Here is a 23,863-nt window from a genome sequence, read left to right as displayed (position 1 = left end):
AAATTGCTCTTTAGTTTCAATGTGATTTAGATTTTTACAAAGTAGGTCAGATTGATATTTGGGCTCTACCAATTTGAGTTACAAATTAGCCCAATGGCAACTATGGAGAAACCCCTGAATCCACTCGTAAGACCTGTAAAAATATTTTACAGATTACATCTGACTTGTAATTGTTAAATATAAAACTAAGGGAAACCTTGATTTATTGAGAACAAAATGCATCCTCAAGATTTTGAAAATAAATAAATAAATAAATAAATAAATAAATAAATAAATAAATAAATAAATAAATAAATAAGAGTTTGCAGGGAGAGGTGAGCCAGGTGAGGCCCTGTAAATCTGATTTTAATTATTAATTTGGTGTTTTATCTCCGTATAATTCTAATGAAAGCAATCTTCATTTTTGTGTGTATGCTGGGTTGTGTCTTCTTATGTTTGTTTTGATGTTAACTACAAAAGAGTTTATGTAAAGGAACTAGCATTAGATTTCCTAAAGAAAAGTCAGTTTTATCCAAACTACACAAAGGTTGTGATGGTACCAATAAAAATTTGGAAATATTTTCTCCTAACTTTTAGGAGAAAAGAGAATTTTCTCTAGGGCAATTTCTCTAAAAATGTGTAATTTGTGAATTTCTTGGCAGTAATTTGAAATATTTAAATATAAAATAGATCCATGTGATGAATCAGCTGACCAAGGGATACAAAGAGTGATATTGATAACTATTCTTTTTTCTTTCATCTCTGATAAGTGAAATGGTGCTCCCCCAAAATCATTTCCACCCCCAAAAAATGTTAACATATATTTTATCTACGAAGTACTTTAAGAATAAAGAGAAAATAAGATTGCTCCTGTGTTAGAAAGTGATTCCTGAGGCTGCACAAATAAATACTTCCAAGCAGGAAAAAAAAATACAGCTTGTTTTCATTCCGTGAATTTTCAGGCAACTACAACATAAAATTTTATAACCTTGATTGACATTGAAAAATAGGGAAATCCTGGGAGAGCAATGGGCATATTATGCTAGACTCAGGGCTTTTTATTCCTCAGTGGAGTCAGTCATTTCTTCCAACTTTGCACAGAATATAATTGCTTTTTCAAAAAGTAAATTAATTTCCCAACATAAGCTGTTTTTGTTCTCTGCTGAAGATGATTCTTCTCAAATAAAATGAAACAAGTTTCTCTCATCAACTATGAAAAATACAGAAACATTCTGACAAAAAAAGGGATGCATTTCAAGTTTTACCAGTCATGCTCTTGCCAAGAGTAGTGACCTCAAATACATTTAAGGAATAACTAAAAAAGAAAATCCTTTTGAAATGTTCCTTTTTTTTTTTTTAATATTTTTTAAAACTAGATAATGGGCACTTTCTCCTTTTGTTTGAACCAGCATTCTAGCTGAGTATGCTTTCTTACTCCACAGATTCTTTTTCTTCACAATCAAAATTCAACCTCCACAGTTCCTAGCCTCTTTCAATAGGGATGCACACATGATGGTGGTATATATAATCTTGAATTAGTTTCTAAAATATAATCAAGTGACCTTAATAGCTCATGTGAATCTGTGTTTCTTTTGTATTTAGAGCTCTTACCTTGTGTGATGATAAACTATTATATTCCAATTCGAATAAATTTAGTCTAAGTAATGCTCAATGAATCTAAAGAAAAATCTCAGATAACTGTAGTGTACAGTATAGTCAAAATGATGTAAAAATGAGCTTCAATGATTTTTTTTTCAGGTGATTATGGTACTTTGGTAAGACAATTGATTTTAATAACGTGTATAATTTGAATGATACAAATATTTTACTAGTTTAGAACCTTATGCTGTCAGTATCTGTTGACAGATCAGAACTGGCAAACGTTTAGAATCTGCTACATGAAGATGACATTTCTTGCTTTGCCATTCCCTTTGATCAACTGACTTCAAAATATAATAAGTATTATTTTAGAAAACATAAAAAACACAATTATTGCATAGAACAAGTATTTCATAAAATAGTCAAGAAACATCATTATTTTTTCTCTCTCGTTGTCTTTTTAAACCTATTGTGCAAGTTGGTGCTTTCTAGTTCTATCTAGGTAATTAAACTTTAAGTTATACAATATAGTCTCAGTTAATAAATAAGTTTCCATTTTCAAAACATAATCAAATCAAACTTCAATTTTGTTTTGAAGTTTTGATTTCTTTTTTTTTTCCTGCAGCTTGAGCTTTTGTAGTATGAATTCTGCTCCCATGTCCAGTTTGTTTGCCACAGAGAAATTCAAAATAAATTTGTTGTCACATTACTGATCTTTACATATTAAAAGACCATGGCCATTTCTTGTTTCTGTCTTCTATTTTTCATATTAAAAGATCTAATTACTTGCAAATATTTCCTTCAAATAAGATTGCCAGACATTCTTTATTTCTTTACTTGTTTCAGATACTGTTGATTTTTTAAAAACCTACTGTCCAGAACTCCACATAATTACTCCAGAGGAGAATACATCCAGAGCAGGGATTAAGCATTTTCTCTAACATCCATTTACTCAGTGCTATCTACCCAAATCCTTGGGCCTCCTCATTGATTTTTCCCAACATTCTAAAGAGTTGATTCTGCATTTAGTCTTTTAGACAAAATTGTCAGATATTTGTATAACTATTTGGTGTTGTCCATTATTTATGTCTCCTTTTTATCTATTCTGTAATTAACACAATAGCCATATACAGACTTATCTGATGATCATATCCTGCCTTTAAATTTATCTATACATGGTTAACAACACAGTGACATAACATTTACTCCATGTGGGGAGAATAAAGGAGAGAAGTGGTGATGGGAAGACTTGGGGACAGATGGAAGACATACGTATATGAAGCTTCTTCTTTTCAGCTCTGCACAGAACTCAACTTCTATCCTACTTTCTCATTTTCCTCATTGTCTCATTAATTCCCTGTCTTATCCCTGCCTTGGTGAGATCTCTCAGCTTCAGTGACTGAAGTCTGCTACTTGCAAGCTCAGCTCTATCTAATTGCTACTAAGGCTGGTGTCAGCTTCAGAATGTCTGGAATTGGTCAAATTGACAACTGTTTTGAGCTCTAGATGCCCTGTATTCCATTGAGTTGAAGTGGGAATCATTTTATTTTCAATCTGAGAAACCAAGTCTAAGGTATAATTTACTGATTTCACTCCAGATTCCTGTGAACTTGAAACTTCATCCTGGCCTTTAACCTTAGTCTACTGGTTTGAGTTATGAAAAATTTTCTAGCTCTTGCCAATTTCCTCTCTACTATTAAGACAAAATCCCAGTCCTGTGCCCATATGTACTGGCTAAGACCTAGCTCCAAATCAAATGGACAATCTGGGCTGTTAAAAAACCCCATGCCTTACCATAACTTTTGCCAATTTTATCAGCTAGCCATTATTAACTCTAAAACACAATGGCTTAACACAACGTTTATTTAATCACAATTCTTGGGTTAAACAATTCTAAGCTGTTGTTTAGTTCTCACTGGATCGGAGGTCTACAAGCAGCTGCAGGTTAGGTTCTGGAGTGGATGCACTTAAATTCTCCTCCAGCAGGTTCGCCTGGGTTAGTTCTAATGGAGGAGGCAGGAATTCAAGAGAGATAAGGAAGAGTTTACAGTCCTTTGAGGGCTAGATTCAGGACTGACACAGCATCACTTCTGCCATATTATTTTATTTCCTTTTTAGCAAAACAAGTCAGCCCAGGTCAGAGAATAGGGAAATAGATGCTACCTTTTTATGGGAGGGATTAGAAAGTTTCATTGAATATTATGTGGTTCTATGGAGGGTTGAAAATTGGGGTATTTTTTCATAATCAAATATTTTATGTTATCAGAAACATTACTGGAATCCCAGACATCTTGGACTGATTTGGATACTCGTACAGGTGTGATTTCACCTAATTTCATAGTGTTCTTTTGGATGCTATGTTTGGTCTTGTTTCTTTCACTTCTTAGGACAATGGAGGGAAAAGAAAAAACAAACAAAAATAACTGTACCACTACTGATTTATCTAGTTTTCATAGTTTTAATCCAACTCATTCTTGGATTTATTATTTTCCCTACTGTTCTTGTCCTTGCACAGTGCTACTCATCAACTGTCAAGTAGTAATTAAACATGTTTATATTAATATTTTGAGGGGTTATTTCTCTCCCGTTGGAACACTACCTTAGGGAATCCAAAGTGCATATAAAAAACTAAGTGAGTCAAGACAGCTATTTACCAGAATTTAGGACCCTAATTGAAATAGTAGTCCTTAGGCCCATCTAAAGCATTCTGACATTCTGCACTACCTACATTAATATCATTTCTGAGGTATATTTGAAATCTGTCATGTCTAAATATTAAAGATTAAGGTGAGGAATCAATACTGGTTTCTTATCTTTGGAATAGATAGGAAAAAAAACAAATATCCCTAAGAACATAGAATAAGATTCATCATTTAACACTAACAAACAAACAAACAAGGTGCTGTTTTATATCTCTAGTATTAATTGGTGTGCTATCGATAACCTACTTAAATGACCACAGACTTACTGAGTCCCTGGATATACTTGAGAAATCGAAATATTAGAATAAAATAGAATTCATTAATTCAAAATAGGTTAATCATTTTATTTTACTAATAGCTATCATTTTTGACCGGCATTTTGAGCATTAATGTAATTTTTCTCATTTGCTCTTCACAACATCATGAAGTTGGTGTTATTATAAACAATTTATAGATTAGTAAACTGAGTTTCCAATAATTCAAGTAATTTGCCCAAAACCTACACAGCTATTAATGGTTGATCTGGGATTTGCAGTCCAGGCTACTTAACCCTTGAACCTACGCTCGTAACCATTGTATTATAACAATGGATTCATATAAACTACTTAGGAAAAAAAGGCTTAATTGAAAGCATATTGAGAAGTGGAATAGCGTTTAAATTAATTACAGTGGAAAGAACTTTGTTTGTTATAAAATCTGTACACTCCCATCTTCATTAAACTCAAATCCTACTTTTTCTAAGAAGCTTCAGTGATGTGGTCAGAGGGATTTTCACACATAAATATAAGTGAATTCTCCTTTCCTTGGGCTTCTTACTTCCAATACTCACGTTTCCAATACTTATGTTCAGTAGTATTGATTCTATTCTGGCTTGTGTTGAAGCTCTTACTAGACACTAAAGTTTCTGGACAGTGGAGGAGCATAAAAGAAGATCAGCCTTACATGTAATAGAAAGTAATATGATTACACAGCGTGTACATAAATCTTTAAAAATAAATGTACGCATCCACAAACATATGACTTAAGAATGAACTTTCCATTCTTGATTCTCAATAGTTTCAGCCATTCTAGGATGAGCTATTTCTAATTTATAGGGCTTTTAATAAGTAAAAAAATAATCATTTATATCAAGAAAATCATAGTCATTTAGAAATTAAATAGAAATCGATTTCAATATCTTATGAAAAATGCTAGTTATCCAGAGTTCTGTTCTTAAATGTTAAAAGCCTACCAATTACGAAGAGCAATGATGAAAGTACACTTAACCTAGAAGCAAGCCATGGGCTAACCTAGTACATCATATGACATTCTCTTTTAATTAACACACAAAAATACCATAGAAGTTGGTCATGGTAACGTACAGGTGGTGACATTTCAGGAATAAACCCTATTCTTAGGGATTAATTAGCATTTATTCAAGTACATAATAATGGAGTTTTAAAGGAAAATGATCCCACTGGGCTTGTTTACTCACTTTTTAACATACAGAAGGTATTTTAATTAACTCCATCGCTTTTAGTGCATTTCCCAGGTGCTGGAGAAGGCATTCTAATGCCTGAACATAACATATGATAAACCAATGTATTTTCTTCATCTTGTTTTTTGTTTATTACTTTTAAAAGTAACCATAATCTTACTTTTATCAAGTATGAAATTCAGTGAACATAAAAGTGTGTACAGTATATACTTAGCAAAATCCTCTCCATGGAGACAACTGTTGTTAACAGTTACTTAAGAAATAACGTTAGAAATAGTTTTTGTATCTCTAAAACAAAAATATATATATATACATTTTTTCTTTTTATTTTTAAGCAAATTTTTTTTTAATAATCATTCTGCATGTTGCTTTTCCTGTTCAGTGATGTATAAAGTGGATATTGTTCCATATTAGTACAAAAAGAGCTCTCTTTTTCATTTAGTTGGTTGTGTAGTATTCCACTGCATGGATGGATGTACTTCATACTTAATTTAACCAGTTCTTTACTACTAGAACTTCAGGTTGTTTCTGATCTTTTTTATATTTCAAATAATACTTCAACAACTTTTTAGGAGTCTTTCTCAAATATATAGGTATGCTCATGGGACAAGTCCCTAGAGGTGGAATTGCTCTATAAAAGGGGTACATAGGTAATTCATTCTGGCATTAGTCAAAGTGCAGGACTACGAGTTCGTACTCAATTATGCTATAACCAGCAATTAAGAGAGTGCCAGTCTCTGTACATCCTTCTCAACAAAGTTATCAAACTTTTAGCCTTTTCTAAATTTGGTGGGCTAGAAACTAACAGTGCTGTTTTAATCTAAATGAATCTTATTATGAGTATTACCAAACATCTTTTTATATATTTAATCCATACATACTTCTGTTTTATTTTGTTGGTCTTGTTCCAGTCTTTTTCATTTAGAAATTTAATTTAACATTTATTCTAATTTGATAATATAAGTGCATTAAAGTATTTCTAAATATAAGGGGGTTCCTTTTGTTTGTTTTTTTCTGAGCATTGCATTAACTATATCCCTAGGTGTTTTTAACGTTATTATATACTAGCATTTTTATTTATTTATTTATTTAATTTTAACTTATTACCTCCCCACTCCTGGAATAAAGTCTTTGTTGTCTGAATTTGTAATGATTTATAGTTTTATAGCATTGACAACAGATAATATGCAATTTCTACATTTGGAGAATATATAAAAGTTTGGGGGTACGAGCATACAGTAAGTTTGAAGACACATGAAAATAAGATGCTTGCTCCATTTCTAGAATCTAAAGTTCAACATATATCCACTAGATAACCCTTTGTTACCAAAGCGAAATCTATTGTTAGGTTGGTGCAAAAACCGCAAAATTACTTTTGCACCAACATAATAGATACACCTTATTTTACTTAGGTCATGTATATTGTTACTTGTGTTTTACTCACTAGAGGGATTGTGAATTGAGAGCACTGCACTACAAAGAACAGTCTAATATTTATTTATGTAGTATTTACTATTAATATTGGGGGGATCCAGAATGAGCCACCCCAAGATGTGCCTCAATGGTATGCAGATTACTTTGAGCTAAAGGCAATTTTAGCTACAGGCTCAAGAGAAACTTCTGCCCCTCCATTTAACAATGTAGAACTTGAATTAAGGGCCTTGCACATAATAAGAGATTATCAGAGAGAACTTCTTTTGATCTATCTATAGGGCAGGGCAAACTTCTAATTACTAAACCTCTGTTCTTCTTATGATCCATAAGGACCCTGTGAAGCCCACAAGGTGCATTATCTCACCTCTAGCTGAGGATGTCTTTCCCGCAATCCCCCTTTCTATCTCCAAATATGTGGGTTCTTGTCTGCATGAGATTAAATTTGATATTCTCTTGTCAATCTGCCTCCTGCTGATTTGATTTTTCAGCCAGCCAAAAGAAGCAGAGGAGGGAAAAGAGAATTTTTCCTTTTCCCCACAGTATGAACAAACAGGTTCTTTTTTTATTCAAAGCATTATAACTTATCAGTCTATTTATTTATTTTTATACTCATATAGTTCCACATATGAGAACGCCTTCAACACGATTCCTGTCCTCTGGGCATTATCTATTTACTGAAAACATAGAAATTCATCTTTTTTAAAAAACAAACAAAAGCCTCTTTACTATTCACTTTTTTATACAACAAAATGTTTCAGGTTCATCTTATACTTTCCTTTTTTTTTTTTCAGCTTTAGAATCAATTATTCTTCCAAGTTACTTTGTTTCCTTTTAATAGGGAAAGTATTTAGAAACCAGGATATGTATTCTTATTCCAGCTTGTGTGTCATTCTTTCTAGTCTCTCTCTCTCTCTCTCTCTCTCTCTCTCTCTCTCTCTATCTATATATATATATATATATATATATATATATATATATATATATAGACACACACACACATATATATGTGTGTGTGTGTATATGTTTATGTATATATGTATATATATACATATATATTCATATAGATAGGAGAGAGAGAATTATATTGATACCACCAATTTAATCCAACCTCCAAAGTTCTTTATGTCTGTTACCATTCTTTTACAGTGAGAACCTGGGTTTCAACAATAAATTTTCTCATGTGCTACATCCTATAATACACACAAATTAGTTTCAGAATTCCTATAGCCATGCCGCTTCAAAAAAATAAATTCCAGGACATCATAGGAATGACGGCAGTGAGGTGATCTTCTTGAGTTCTCCTCCGGAGCTTACCACAAATTGAACATCTATAAACCATCAAAGGACTCTCTGCTCATCACACAGAATAGCTAAGAGACTCGTAAGAGGGTTACTTGAAAGTGGGAACTGGGCAAGCAGGGGAAGAGGGAAGGGAGCCCATTGGAGACTAGGCCCGCATCCCTGGCTGTGGAGGTGCAGGGGTCCTAGGACAGAACAGAGACCACAAGAGCCAGGAGGTGGGCTCTTTGCCTGCGTCCCACAGCTGATCTGTCCTTCCAAGAGAGAGCAGCATATCCAGCTTTTGCAGCAGTAACCTCAGCTGAGATCTCCAGCTGGGCCCTAGGTCGGACAAAGGACCTGAACACCATACCTGAGCCCCTCCCCCCACTCTCCCAATCCTACCCCTGCCCTTTCAGAGACTCAAGCTGGCCCCTGAACTGAGGAGTAGTGTCATATTACAGAGGAGCAGTAGCGCTCAGGATCTAGGAGGACCTGGTTTGCAGCTGCTATGACCCAGGGAAGAGGCTGGGAAGAGTGTGACACTGCTGGGCTGGGAGAGAGAAGACCCTTCCATCCCCAGCCACCACCCTTTCTGGCTTGCATAGGGAAGGGCAATTACAACTATGGAGACACTCCCAGGGATCAGCAGCAGGTGGCAGAGGCAGCTCTGGGCTCTCAGCAGCTCAGAAATCCACCCCCTCCACATACACATACACACACACACACACACACACACACACGGAAGAAGTGCCCTAAGACTCAGGAGACCTGGGCACAGGGCTGGCTGTGTCACTCTCAGTGTGCATATGTGCAGGCAAGAGCAGAAACTGCACTGACTTTGTAAAAACTACCATCCAGACCCCATAGCCCCACCCATCTGGAACTGCAGTCCCAGAGTCACTCTGGGAACCAGGTGACACGCTCTGCCTGCACAAGACACAGAGGACTCTTTGGTATAGCAGAGGACAAACTGGAGATTACTTGCTAGGCTTAAGCCAAGACTGGCACTGCTTTTTTTGTTTTGTTTTGTTTTTGTATTTTTATTATTTTTGCCTGTGTTGAATGTGGTTATCGGTTGTTTTCACACGTGAGTGTACTTGGTCTTTCTTTGTTGTCGCTGTTGTTGTTGTGCTTGGTGATTTTCTTTGTTCTGAAATTGCCCTACACCAGGTCCCAGCCCATGAGGTACAGGATTCAATACACCCAGAGGCCAACTCCAGACCGAACCAGAGTATTACAGGGTTTGACCTACAAGTGACACACCCAGAGGGAATGCTCTACAGGCACAAGAGCCCATAGGGGCCAAGCCTCATTTGAGCAGTCAACCCTCACGCAGCAGAACATCTACTGTGGGCAGAGCCAAGTCTCACAACTAGTCAGTGTAGGAGTCAATCCCACCTACTGACAAGCCAAAAGCAATTAAAGTTTAACTTTAACAGGACAATATACACAAGACAAGGATCACCTTTGGAGCACATGCACAGGAGAATAGGGAAGTGGTGCAAGTCAAATATAAAGGACAAATACTACATAAGATAACCCAGCAGAAACCAAGAACCCTAGGGGATCTACCTAATACATCGTTGCAAACACAGAGAGTCAGCCAGAATGGGGAAATAAAGAAACATGTCCCAAATAAAAAAACAGAAGAAACCTCCAGAATTGGAACAAAATGAAATAGAGGTAACCAACCTATCAGAGACAAAGTTCAGAACACTGATGATAAGAATGTTTAAGGAGCTTAGTGAAGACGTAAAGAAGGATTGAGAAATCATAATGAACAACCAGTTAGAACTAAAAATGCAATTACTGAAATAAAGAACTCACTTGAAGGAATTACCAGCAGGTTAGATGAGGCAGAGGATCAAATCAACAACTTAAGTTAGCAGAGATCACCCAAATGGAACAACAAAAAGAAAAAAAGAATAAAAAACAATGAAAATGGTTTAAGAGACTTCTGGGATAACATCAAGCGCAACAACATGTGCATCATAGGAATACCAGAAGGTGAAGAGGAGCAAGGGAGAATATATTTGAAATAATAATGACCAAAGACTTCCCTAACCTGGTGAAGGAAACCGACATACAACCCCAGGAAGTGCAGAGAATTCCAACCAGGATAAACCCAAATAGGTCCACACCAAAACACATTATAGTTAAAATGGCAAAGGTTAAAGACAAAGAGAGAATCCTAAAAGCAGCAAGAGAAAGACAGCAGGTTACATAAAAAGGAACTCCTATAAAACTATCAAATGACTTTTCTACAGAAACTTTGCAGGCCAGGAAGGAGTGGCAGGAGGTACTCAAAGTGATGAAAAACAAAGGCCTACAACCTAGACTGCTTTATCCAGGAAGGCTATCATTTAAAATTGGAGGAGAGATAAAGAGCTTCACAGAAAAGAATAAGCTAAAGGAATGTATTACCACCAAGTCAGCATTACAGGAAATATTAAAAGGGCTTCTGTAAGCAGAAGAAAGATGAAAACAATCTAACTACAAATAAAATTTTAAAAATGGCAATAACTATGTACCTATCAATAATCACTTTAAATGTAAATGGATTAAATACTCCAATCAAAAGACATAGGGTGGCTGAGTGGATAAGACTGCAAGACCCTTGCATATGCTGGATACAAGAGACTCTCAGATCAAAAGAAGCACACAGGCTGAAAATGAAGGGTTAGAGTAAGATATTTCATGCAAATGGAAATGAGAAAAAAGCTGGAGTTGGCAATAGTTATATCTGACAAAATAGACTTTAAAATGAAGAATATATTAAGAGACAAAGATGGGCACTACATAATAATAAAGGGATCAATCCAACAAGAAGACGTAACCCTAGTAAACATCTATGCACCCAGTATATTAGCACCTAACTATATAAAACAGATATTGACTGACTTAAAGACAGAGATCAGCAGTAACACTATCAGAGTAGGGACTTCAACACACCTCTGACAATAAGGGACAGGTCTTTCAGACCGAAAATCAATATGGAAACAACGGCTTTAAATGACACATTGGACCAATTGGATTTAATTGATGTTTTCAGAGCATTAAACCCCAAAGCTGCAGAATACACATTTTTCTCAAACACACATGGAACATTTTCCAAGATAGACCACAGGTTAGGTCACAAAACAAGTCTTGAGAAATTTAAGAAAATTGAAATACCAATTGTCTTCTCTGATCACAGTGCTAGGAAATTAGAAACCAACTACAGGAAAATGACTGGAAGACACACAAATACATGGAGGCTGAATAACATTTCACTAAATAATGAATGGGTCAACCATGAAATCAAGGAAGAAATCAAAAGATATCTCGAGAAAAATGAAAATGAAAACACCGCAACCCAAAATATATGGGACACAGAGAAAGCAGTCCTAAGAGGGAAATTCATAGCAATGGAGGCCTACCTAAAGAAACAAGAAAAACCACAAATCAACAGTTTATCTTCACACTTCAGGGATCTGGAAAACGAACTGCAAAATAAGCCCAAAGGGAATACAAGGAAGGAGATAATAAAGCTCAGAATGGAAATAAATGAAATAGAGACCAAAAATAAAAGTGTGTGTGTGTATATATATATATATATATATATATATATATATATATATATATACACAAAAGAGCAATGAATCCAAGAGCTGTTTTTTAGAGAAGATGAACAAAATTGACAAACCTTCAGCCAGACTAATCAAAAAAATGAGAGAGAGGACCCAAATTAATAAAATCAGAAATGAAAGAAGAGAAGTGACAACAGACACCACAGAAATACAAAAAAAAAAATTAAGAAATTAGACAATCTGGAAGGAATGGACAATCTTCTAGAAGCATACAACCATCCAAGGCTAACTCAAGAAGAAACAGAAAACCTGAATAGACTGATTACCACCAGGGAAATTTAATCAGTAATCAACAAGCTCCAAACAAACAAAAGCCCTGGACCAGATGGCTTTACAGGTGAATTTTACAAAACATTCCAAAAAGAATTATCACCTATTCTCTTCAAATTATTCCAAGAAGTCTAGAAGGAGAGAAGTTTCCCAAACACTTTTTATAAGGCCACTATCACCGTGATCCCAAAATCAGACAAAGACATTACCAAAAAACAAACAAACAAAAAAAAAAAAAACTAGAGGCCGATATCCCTAATGAACATAGATGCAAAAATCCTCCACAAAATATTAGCAAACAGATTTCGGCAATACATTAAAAAGATCATACACCATGACCAAGTGGGATTCATTCCTGGTATGCAAGGGTGGTTCAACGTCTGCAAATCAATTAATGTGATATACCACATTAACAAAATGAAAAATAAAAAAAACATATGATCATATCAATAGATGCAGAAAAAGCATTTGACAAAATCCAGCAGCCATTTATTTATGATTAAAAAAACTCTTAAGAAAGTGGGGATAGAGGGACCATATCTCAATATAATAAATGTCATATATGACAAACCCACAGCTAACATCATACTCAATGGGGAAAAGCTAAAACGATTCCCCTTAGGATCAGGAACAAGGCAAGGTTGCCCACTTTCTCCACTTCTATTCAATATAGTGCTGGAAGTTCTAGCCACAGCAATCAGACAAGCAAAAGAAATAAAAGGCATCCAAACAGGTAAGGAGGAAGTAAAATTGTCATTATATGCATATGACATGGTACTATATATAGAGAACCCTGAAGAATCCACCAAAAAACTATTAGAACTGATAAATGAATTTAGTAAAGTATCAGGATACAAAATTAATATTCAGAAATCAGTTGCATTTATATATACCACTAATAAAATATCAGAAGGAGAACTTAAGAAAACAATCCCATTTACAATTGCTTCAAATACTACAAAATACCTGGGAATAAATTTAACCAAAGAAGTAAAAAATCTGTACTCAGAAAATTATAAGATACTGAAGAGAGAAATTAAAGACGACACAAATAGATGGAAACACTTACCATGCTCATGGATAGGAAGAATTATTATCGTTAAAATGTCCATACTGCCTAAGGCAATATACAGATTTAATGCAATTCCTATCAAACTTCCAAGGGCATTTTTCACAGAAATAGAACATATAATCCTAAAATTTATATGGAACCATAAAAGACCCCAGATAGCCTCGGCATTATTGAGAAATAAGAACAAAGTGGGAGATATAACAATACCTGACATCAAATTATACTACAAGCTTACAGTAATCAAAACAGCATGGTACTGGCATAAAAACATAGGTCAATGGAAGAGAATAGAAAGCCCAGAAATAAATCCATGCCTATATGGTCATTTAATCTACAACAATGGGAGCAAGAATTTATGGTGGGGTAAAGACAGTCTATTCAATAAATGATGCTGGGAAACCTGGACAGACACATGCAAAAAAATGAAGCTGGACCATCTCCTTACACCATATACAAGAAAAAATTCAAAATGAATTAAAGACTTAAATGTAAGATCTGATACCATAAAACTACTAGAAGAAAACATAGGAAGAAAGTTTACAGCTATTACCCGGAGTAAGATTTTTACTGATATATCCCCTCAGGCAAGGGAAGTAAGAGAAAAAATAAACATGTGAGATTACATCAAACTAAAAGCTTTTCTCACAGCAAAATAAACCATCAATAAAACAAAAAGGGATCCTACTGAATGGAAAAAGATATTTGCCAACGATATAACCGATACGGGGTCAATATCCCAAATTTATAAAAAAACTCATTCAACTCAACTCCAAAACAGACAACCCAATTAAAAAATGGGCAGAGAATATGAAGAGATATTTTTCTAAAGAGGACATACAGATTGGCAAACAGACATATGAAAAAATGCTCAACCTCACTAATCATTAGAGAAATGCAAATAAAAACCACAATGAGATACCACCTCACCCCAGTCAAAATGGCTATCATCAATAAATCAACAAACAACAAGTGCTGGCGCGGATGTGGAGAAAAGGGAACCCTTTTGCACTGTTGGTGGGATTGCAGATTGATGCAGCCACTATGGAAAACAGTATGGAGGTATCTCAAATATCTGAAAATGGAACTACCTTATGACCCAGTAATTCCACTCGTAGGTATCTATCCGGAGAAATCCAAAACTCCAATTCAAAAAAAATAACGCACCCCTGTGTTTATTGCAGCACTATGCACAATAGCCAAGACGTGGATACAACTGAAATGCCCATCAGTAGATGAGTGGATTAAGAAACTGTGGTACATGTATATAATGGAATACTACACAGCCATAAAGAATTAAATCTTACCATTTGCAAAAATATGGATGGACCTAAAGAACATTATGCTAGTGAAATAAGTCAGACAGAGAAAGACAAATACCATATGATCTCACTTATATGTGGAATCTAAAGAAAATAATAAATGAACTAATCAGAAAAAAAAACAACAAAAACTAAATTCCAAAAGCAGAGTACAATATTTATTTGTAGTTTATTTCCTTTAAGCTGAAATGTAAGATGTTTAATTACATTATGAAGTCCATTTACATTTAATGTCATACACCTCTGTGTATCTACCATATTACTATTTTGTATTCACCCTGTTTTTCTTGTTTTGCTTTCCTTTTGATTAATCAGATGTTATATATTTTTAAAAATATTCTTTTAGTTGTTACTCAAGATATTACAAGATTTATCCTTGATTATTTGTAGTTTAATAAAAATTATTTGTCACTTCTCTAATAATACTAGAACTTTAGAATACTCATCTCCGTTTACCACATTTCTGCCTGTTGATTTGTTTTGTCATACATTTTAATTCTACACATGTTTAAAACCCACCATTCTCATTACTATTGCTTTTCATTGTCAATATTTACTTATATTTACCTACACAGTATTTAGTTTTTCTGTTGTACTTTATTTATACCATATTTGTTGCATTGTTACATAGATTCAATGCTCACTGAAAGATCTTTTACAAAAGAAAAGTGAATCATGTGAAAAGACATATGGACAAAATATTACTGAATTTTTGCAATTTCAAAACTGTTTGATTGTCCCGTTCAAGTTTGAATGATACTTGACATAATATAATATTCTAGTGACTGTTTCTTTTCTTGCTGGTATCAAAAGTTTTATTCCACTGCTTTTCAGCATTGAATGTTGTTCTGGAGAAGACTGAGCCCAGACTGATTTTTTTTCTTTTTTCATAAATAAATGAATAGATTTTTTGCTCTGATTATCTAAATCATTCTTCATTTTTCTCAGATGTAAAAATATATACTTTTAATATTTTCTGGGATACATGCAATTTCAATCTATACATTCAAGTATGTTTTCATTTAGCAAACATTTCTCATATTTTAAGTTAATTATATTGTCTACTCCATTCAGTCTATTTCCTACTTTGTGGATTCTAATTATGGACATATTGTATATTCTTGGTTTTCCCCCATGTCTGTATTTTTCCTTCTAGGACTTTAAAGTTATTTTTGTCTCACTTTTTTTTTTGCTTATTATTATTTTCCTGTATGTTCCTTATTGTATTTTCTGGAGTCAGTAGTCTCATAATTTTCCCAATCTTGCTCTGATTTTATGTGAAGTTTTAATTTTTTTTTTTACTTCTTTCTTGAGCTCTGCCACCTTATATTTTCTTCTTCTTTTTTTCTCACTATCTATTCCTTGAATCTTTCTATATATGCTTTATACTCTTGTTTTATAGAGCTAATTACTTAAGATTTTAAATCATGAGAAAAAAATGTAATTTCCTTATCTAATTTATGAGAACATTTTCTTCTGACTATTGTTAAGTTGACATTTGTTTTCCACTTGTTTTTATAACTTTTTTGTAATATGTTTATAATGATTCTGCATTAATTTTGCTAACTCATCTTTCAATAATGTAAAATTTCCTGGACTAGCTATTTGCAGAAGATTATTGTAAGAAACACTCTGGAGCTATTTTTCTGCTTACGAAAAAATTTTATGAGTTAGTTTAATCTTCACTTCTCATTAGCCATACAGAAGGGCACACAGCTATTAAACTATAATCAAATATGTTCTATACTTCCCTAAAGTTCAATATGAGTTCAGTTATCATTTACTAGAAATTTGGCTTTAAAAAAAAAAAAGTTTATTGTTCAACTCAACTTTCCTGCTTTTCAGAACCAAACTATATATAGAGAAGTTTCATAAGTCAGCCACATGTATCTAGTTCTGGCTTTTGGAAGTAGAACTTTCTATTTTCCAACTCAGGATATGCACTTCACTTTGAAGAATTGCACTTTTTCTGGTTCTTTCTGAGATTTGCATTAATGACTACCTTCTCTCTACTTTTGCCCATACCTCTGCTCAGTCTTCAATTTTTATGATACAATTTCCATTAATTTTTCCATAATTTTAGTAAAGATGGAATTTGTGTTTCCATTTTTTCATTATTCTAGCTGTGTCTGGATAATTTCTAAGAAAAGCAAAAGAAATGCAGAACTTAAGACTTGCCATCAAAATGGAAAGTTTTTTTTTTTAATAGTTTTTTCTTGGATATTAACGTACTGTGCTAATATAGAAAACAGTAATATTGCAGTAATTTTTAGAAAGATACTGAATGTTGAATTTCATATCAACAGGTCTGTGAATCTTAGTTTTGTTTTTCTTTCCAAACAGAAACAAACTTCGCAATTCCTAATTATCACTAATGACTTTAAAATTCAATTTAAGTAAAGCTTTTATATAAGAATTATTCAGAAATGGTTAAGATACATTAATAATCAGTTAACAGTTAAAAAATTTTTATATAAATTGTTGACCCCCCTCCCAACCACCGCCCTGAGAAGAAAGATTCATTTGATATGAACCCTGAGAAAGAATTTTTCTGTAGAGATGAACTCTCCAAAGTAAAACGAGGGCCCAAATTTTAAATGGATGAGGCCATTCGTTGACAGGGATTCCTCGTATGCTCTGTATACTGGAAAGAACCGCAGATTGTACTGTCAGTTTTTCACACTAAGTCCCACTTGTTTACACTGTTGGAGTCAACCAGTGCACAGTAAACCCTGGTTTCGGCTTTCTATCAAATAACTAAGATCTGCCCCATCCAATCATAACTGCACGATTTGGATACCTCATTTACATAAAATGGACCTAACTGGGAAGCTGGGTGGGAACTTTAGTTGGAAAGCTGGCCTCCATTTTGTCTCAGTGGAACACAATTTAGGTTGCTACCTAAATCTGTGTCTCCTGGGCTGCATCTTTTTTTACTCAAATAAATGCTTTTTAGTCTTATTACAGTCTAAAATCATTTTGGTTTACAAATGAAATATTTTGTTTATTTTAAATAATCTTTTTTTTATTAATCTTGAAGAAAGTATAAGTATGAAACAAAGAGAGAAACCATAATGTAAATGACTGAGAAATTTGATTCAATAATATGAAAAACAAAACTTGTATATGAAAAAAGAAGAGATAAAGAAAAACATTGATCTGGAAATCATTAAAGATTTATAATTTAATGTGTAAACAAATCCATATTGTTAAATCAATAAAAGATAAAAAATGAATAAAGGAACATTTTCTAATAATATGTATCTTGATAAATTTCTATTTAACCCAACTATTTTTCATGTTTCTATCTGTATTTTACCTAACATTACTATGTTTTTAAAGACAATGAATCAAAATGAGAATAATGACACTATCCTGACAAGAAGAAATTATTTTTTGGCCAATAAACATGAAAATATTTAAAGTCACTATAACAAAATAAATAAAAATTAAAATGGTGAGATAGTAGTTTTTTTCCTATGAGATTAGTAATACTGAAAAAATAGGCAATGGTTAGATAAAGGAAAAAAATTCACATCAGATATGAATCAGAATGCAAATTAGCATAACTTTTGTCTAAATATATATATATATATATATATATATATATATATATATATATATTTTTTTTTTTTTTCCCAAGTAACATTTTATTCTCCACTTTGACTCTGAAGTTAAATTTTTGGAAATTTATCCTCACTAAAACTCTGTACAAGTTTGTTCAGAATCCATTGTTAATCACAATATGATTTTAATGAAAAATTGGAACAACCTAATGTCTAACAATCAAGAACTTGTTAAATAAATTATGGTGTATAAATGTAATGAACATCATGTGGCCATTAAAAATAAAAAAGAGAATATGATTTAAGCAGCTTGTACAATATGAAACTTTTTTAAAAACCTATAATTTAAACATCTGCATATATACTTGCTCACATAAATATGTGATCCAGATATCTGCTACTATGATGTTCCATAGTCTTCTGAGTTCAACATTTTTTAAATTTTTATTTAAATAAACTTACTTGAGTCCCATCCTCAGGACTGGGGTAGTCAAGTTCTCTACCCAGTATCCCAAGGATTATTAAGAGGTTGACATTTTTACCCTCATTCTGTAGGCTTTTTGATTCCCATTATTATCTTACATTCTGAGATAGTTCATTTCTATAATCCATGATGCCTCAGGCAAAGAATAGAGGATCTCCTTCTTCACTTTCCAGAAAACAACTTACACAGGGCTATTGTGTACCCCCCAAAACTTTTGTTTGGAGATATCTAAAGGAGATGATCAGTACGGAACAGAACAGGCAGCAAATTAGTTTTTAATAATAGACATGCCAGTTATAAATCCCTAGGTCATTTATACCACAGGACATTTCTCACCCGACAGGCGTCTTCTGTCCTGTTGCTGGGACACTTTCTTTTGGAACCACTTTTTGTAACTTACTATTCTATCAATTCCTAATCCCCACACTATTGTTTATCAAAAAAAGACTCAAAATCTTAGTATTCCTCTATTATAATAAGCAAGTAAATTTAATATTTTTGTAATAACCCTTTCATTCTATATTATATCTAGGAGTCTAAAACTTTGCAATTAGGAAGCATCCCATCCAAGTTTTACCTAATCAAAAGATCCATTCTTCCCCTAAGAGAAATTTCTACAGAATTCCTAGGGCCTCAACTCAAAATACAGCTTTAAAAAGCAGCTTTTAATCCTCTCTATTAAGATAGATATTCACAGACATGTAAATAACTTGTGTGTGTGCGTGTGTGTGTGTGTGTGTGTGTGTGTAGTCTGAAAAGATACACATCCAAATGTATATGAAACTTATCTCTGGTAGTCAAGTTGGGTATTTGGGGAAGCTAGTAGGGTGGTGCTCAATTTTTAAGGCTTTGAATTTACCTCTCTATACGTTTTAAGAAAAACAAGTATTGGGTAATTTTCAAGTTAAAATATACATAATTCAAAGATGAATTGGGAAGCATCTCAGACAAAGTAAAACACAATCATTCAGACATTTGGAGATATATTATTTCCAGTGACAAAAGAGAATCTCATTCAGAGTCCATCATCTATGTTTGATTTTCATTTGAGACCATCAAAAAGGAAATGACCTAGACCCTAGAAAGTTGTTTTTGTATGTGTGTGTTTAAATGGAGAAATCAGTAGTTTCTCTCTCTCTCTCTCTCTCTCTCTCTCTCTCTCTCTCTCTCTCTCTCTCTCTCTCTCTCTCTCTCTCTCAGTATTTAACATTTCTGTCTTCATTTAGGAAAGGCTGAAGTGTGCCAAGTAGACCTGTAGAACTTCAATGTCCAACATGGTATTCAATTGCATCATGTAGCTATTGAGCACTTTAAATGTGACTAGTGCAACTGAGAAAATTTAGCTTCATTTGATTATAATTAATTTAATTTTCATTTCAGAACTGGCACTTAATTCAGATATTGGAAAACTCTTAGAGATTTTTGAAACAATGTGGATATATGAATCAACCTTTTCAACTATACATTTTATGAAATTTAATTACAAATCAAATATTTCAAATGAAAACTTAGTATCTAAATTAAGATGCATTGTAAGTGTAAAACACATGCCAAATTTCAAGGATGTGGCTTAACAAAAAGAATGTGAAGTATCCCATCAATACAATTTATATTGATTAAGTGATGAAAGTACATTACTTTACGTATACTAGATTAATTAAAATCCATTATTTATATTAGTCTCACCTGTTTCTTTTTACTTATTTTTAATGTGGCTAATAGAAAATTTAAAATTACATATGTGGCTCACATTATACTTATGAGTATAATTAACAGTGCTGAACTGCAGGATAAAAACATAATTTAGTGCAGAAGCCACAAACTATTAGAGAACACTTAATACACAGACTTCTATTGTTTGTTCATGTAATGTTTTTAGATTTTTTAATTGTTTACCAGCAACACACACACACACACACACACACACACACACACACACACACACACAAACGTGCGCGCACTCATATATACAGAGGATGCCAAAAAAAAAGTATACACATTTTAAGAAATGAAAAAGTTGTATTAAAATTACAGTGATGGTAACCACTTTGAGCACCTCTTGTAATTGCAGAAGTCAAACGTGACAGTCCAGCTGCCAATAAAAAATAAAACAACTGTGCCAGACCTCTGAAGAGATCTGAGTTTGAAATCCTTGAGGGACATGACAGGATGAGGTAAAAGAAGTAGAGATTTTACCCATTAAATTTGTCCTCTCAAATGTTCTCTGCACTGGGTAGTTTCCCTTTTTCTAGCTACAAAAATTGATCAACATTTTACAAGGTGAAAATACCATTGAACATTTTAACAGCTGCTCATAAATCAGGTGACAAACCAGAATGAAGCAACATCTTCCACCGTGGTACAAAAAATCCTAGTTATATTTAATGTAGCGCCTGCTCCTTTAAATCCTAGGAACCTCCCAGATCCTGTCTGCACTATTGACCTATATGACAGGCTTTAATTAGCAGAGATTTTTCACGTTCATGGATAGATTAGAAATTTGGAAGTACTTAATGAAAAAGGTCTGTTACCTTGACCAGTCTGAAATTGCAGTTAGAGGACATTTGCTTGCTCCAAAGGCTGACTGCATACAAATATATGAATATTAACACTGTGCAGACAAAAATGAAGTTTTAAGCTTTTAACTAAAGAAATAACTATTTTGACCCACTGTTTAATACCCCTGAAAAACGTGAGTAACAGCTTTTCGTAATACCTATGAATGAAATGTAACTAATTTTTTTGACACCCATTCAAGCATCATAGATTTTCTTTTGCCTATTGAATTGAAAAAAAAAAAAATGAGGTGGAAAAGAAAAATGATTCTATTCATCTTCTACTTTAGCTAGCTCCCCATATATAGCTTATACTCTAATAGGATACAGAGACTAATAGATACAACATAAATAGACACATACATGTGTAGGGATTCAGAATGATTCCCTTCAAGAAGGCTCAGCAAACAGTTGTTTACTAAACGTTAATACTCTTCATTTCCCTGTGGATCGCCTTATTTCCATTTGAAGTCCCAGACCCTTACCTCTTTCTCCTTAGTCCAGAAGGACTTATATACTTCACTTTGCCTTACTGTCTTTGGAATTTTTATGCTTATCGGCATTCCCAGTAAGTATTCAAACTTGATTTTTCTCCTGTGAATCTGCTCTCCTCAGATGGGCTCAAATGTTCCCTTTTTCTTTTGGCTTCAAAAGACCTACTGTTCTCCCCTAGTCTAACTTCCTCAACCAGAGCCAAGACTCTATGCTCAATATGATCCCTTGCTGGGCAATAAAACTTTTCCAATATGTGCTCATTCTTTGGTCTCCTAGCCTTTATTGATTGATTGATACCGAAACAGAAGGAATTAGGTAGAAAGCAGTATAGCTGAATGGGGGAGGCAGTAGTCCAAGAACATAAGCCTGGAAATACGTGTAAAGTCAGATTATTGAAGGATATTAAATAGGGAATGTAACAAATCCTATTTATATTTTAAGATGATTATTCTCACAGTTATACAAAAAAAAAATGTTTGAAGATGGATAAGAGTGGGAGAACAGGGACATTAGGTACTGAGGTATGTATATATATATGGGTATAGGAATAAGTGTTCATTGAATGGATGTGAGATCAACATGTTGAATTAATAGAATCATACTAACAGTAAATGTTGGCAATTTCAACAATTGGTGAGAAAAAGAAACAACATTTATTGAGTACAAGCTACTTGATATGTTTTCTACATCAAATCCTTACAAAAGTCTATAAGTATTTTACTGAACTCATTTTACAGTTAAGAAAATGCAGACTCAGACAGGTTGCCTGAAGTCACATATAAGTAGCTGAGCTCCAAACCAGACATAGGAGTACTCACATGTGTAAATTTAATTAGTAAACAAGCATTGCTGAGAACCTGTTGTTTCCAAAGTTAGACACCATTTCTCAATAAAACAAAAACAAAGACTAAAAAATATTTTAAGTCTTTGATTATTGTTAATTAAGCAATAAAAACATGAACATAATTTTTGTTGCTGTTCTGTAATAATACAGGACTATAAAATTATAACTCAAAGGTCTCAAATTTTTAACTTCTATTATTATCAATGGGACTTTTAATAGTTCAGTCCTATATCTTACAAAATAGCTTTTAAATTCTACATAAAGTTAATGAAGGAAGTTAAATCAACCTTGTGTCTCCTTTAAAAAACCCTAAATAGATGATTTAGGCCTTTTCAAAGGTGTAAATGGATAGGAGATAGCAGAGGAAATCAAGCCATAATCTAAATAAAGTACTATTGATGTGTTAGTAGCTTTGCTAAAGCTCTTTTTTTGTTGGGTGACTAAACATCACGGGCACTAGGCAGGAAGATGGATTACTATTCGCAAGAGTAGACAAGCAAATCACCTTTCAACTAAGATCAGGAATATTCACTTCCTATGCACCCAGCTATGCACGCCATTCCTTAACAAATCTCCCAACCTTCTTGGGCTTAGTGAGGAAAGAAGGTTTATTTTGTGTCCTAATCATACCCTTTTAGCAAATCTTTTATTCCACATGTCCTTGCTTTTTGTTTGCTGGTTTGTTTTTTCTATTCTAGAACCCAACTTTTGATATCTGCATCATTTTAGTTCAAGTTAGTCATTTATCAAGGCATTGGAACGGAGAAGCAAGCACAATACCTTCCACTGGGGCAAAGAAATGGACAATTGCCTACAAAAGTATCGTTGTCTCAAATGGTACCTTGGAGTATGTAAACCCACCTGCTCAAAAACAAAGAAAAAAGCTTTCAGTAACACTAGGTTTCATCTTACTTCCTGCCCCTGTGTCACACCCCATTCTGGGAAGATAGCCCCAGTGGAAATGTTTTCTTTCTGCCTCAACCCCCCACTTCTATGAAATTAATTAAATGATGTCATGCTTCATTTTATCTGATTTGGAAGCAATTCATCACCCTTTGGCTGGTTGTATTAGTCCAAGTGATCAGCATATTAATTCATTTGTGAGAATAAGCTCAAGGGTAATTACAGTGAGGAGGTTTAATGCCTAAACGTGTTAA

This window comes from Rhinolophus ferrumequinum, chromosome 8 (assembly GCF_004115265.2).
Source record: "Rhinolophus ferrumequinum isolate MPI-CBG mRhiFer1 chromosome 8, mRhiFer1_v1.p, whole genome shotgun sequence".
In the NCBI taxonomy this organism is placed as follows: Eukaryota; Metazoa; Chordata; class Mammalia; order Chiroptera; family Rhinolophidae; genus Rhinolophus; species Rhinolophus ferrumequinum.
Note: the sequence above shows the minus strand (reverse complement) of the source record.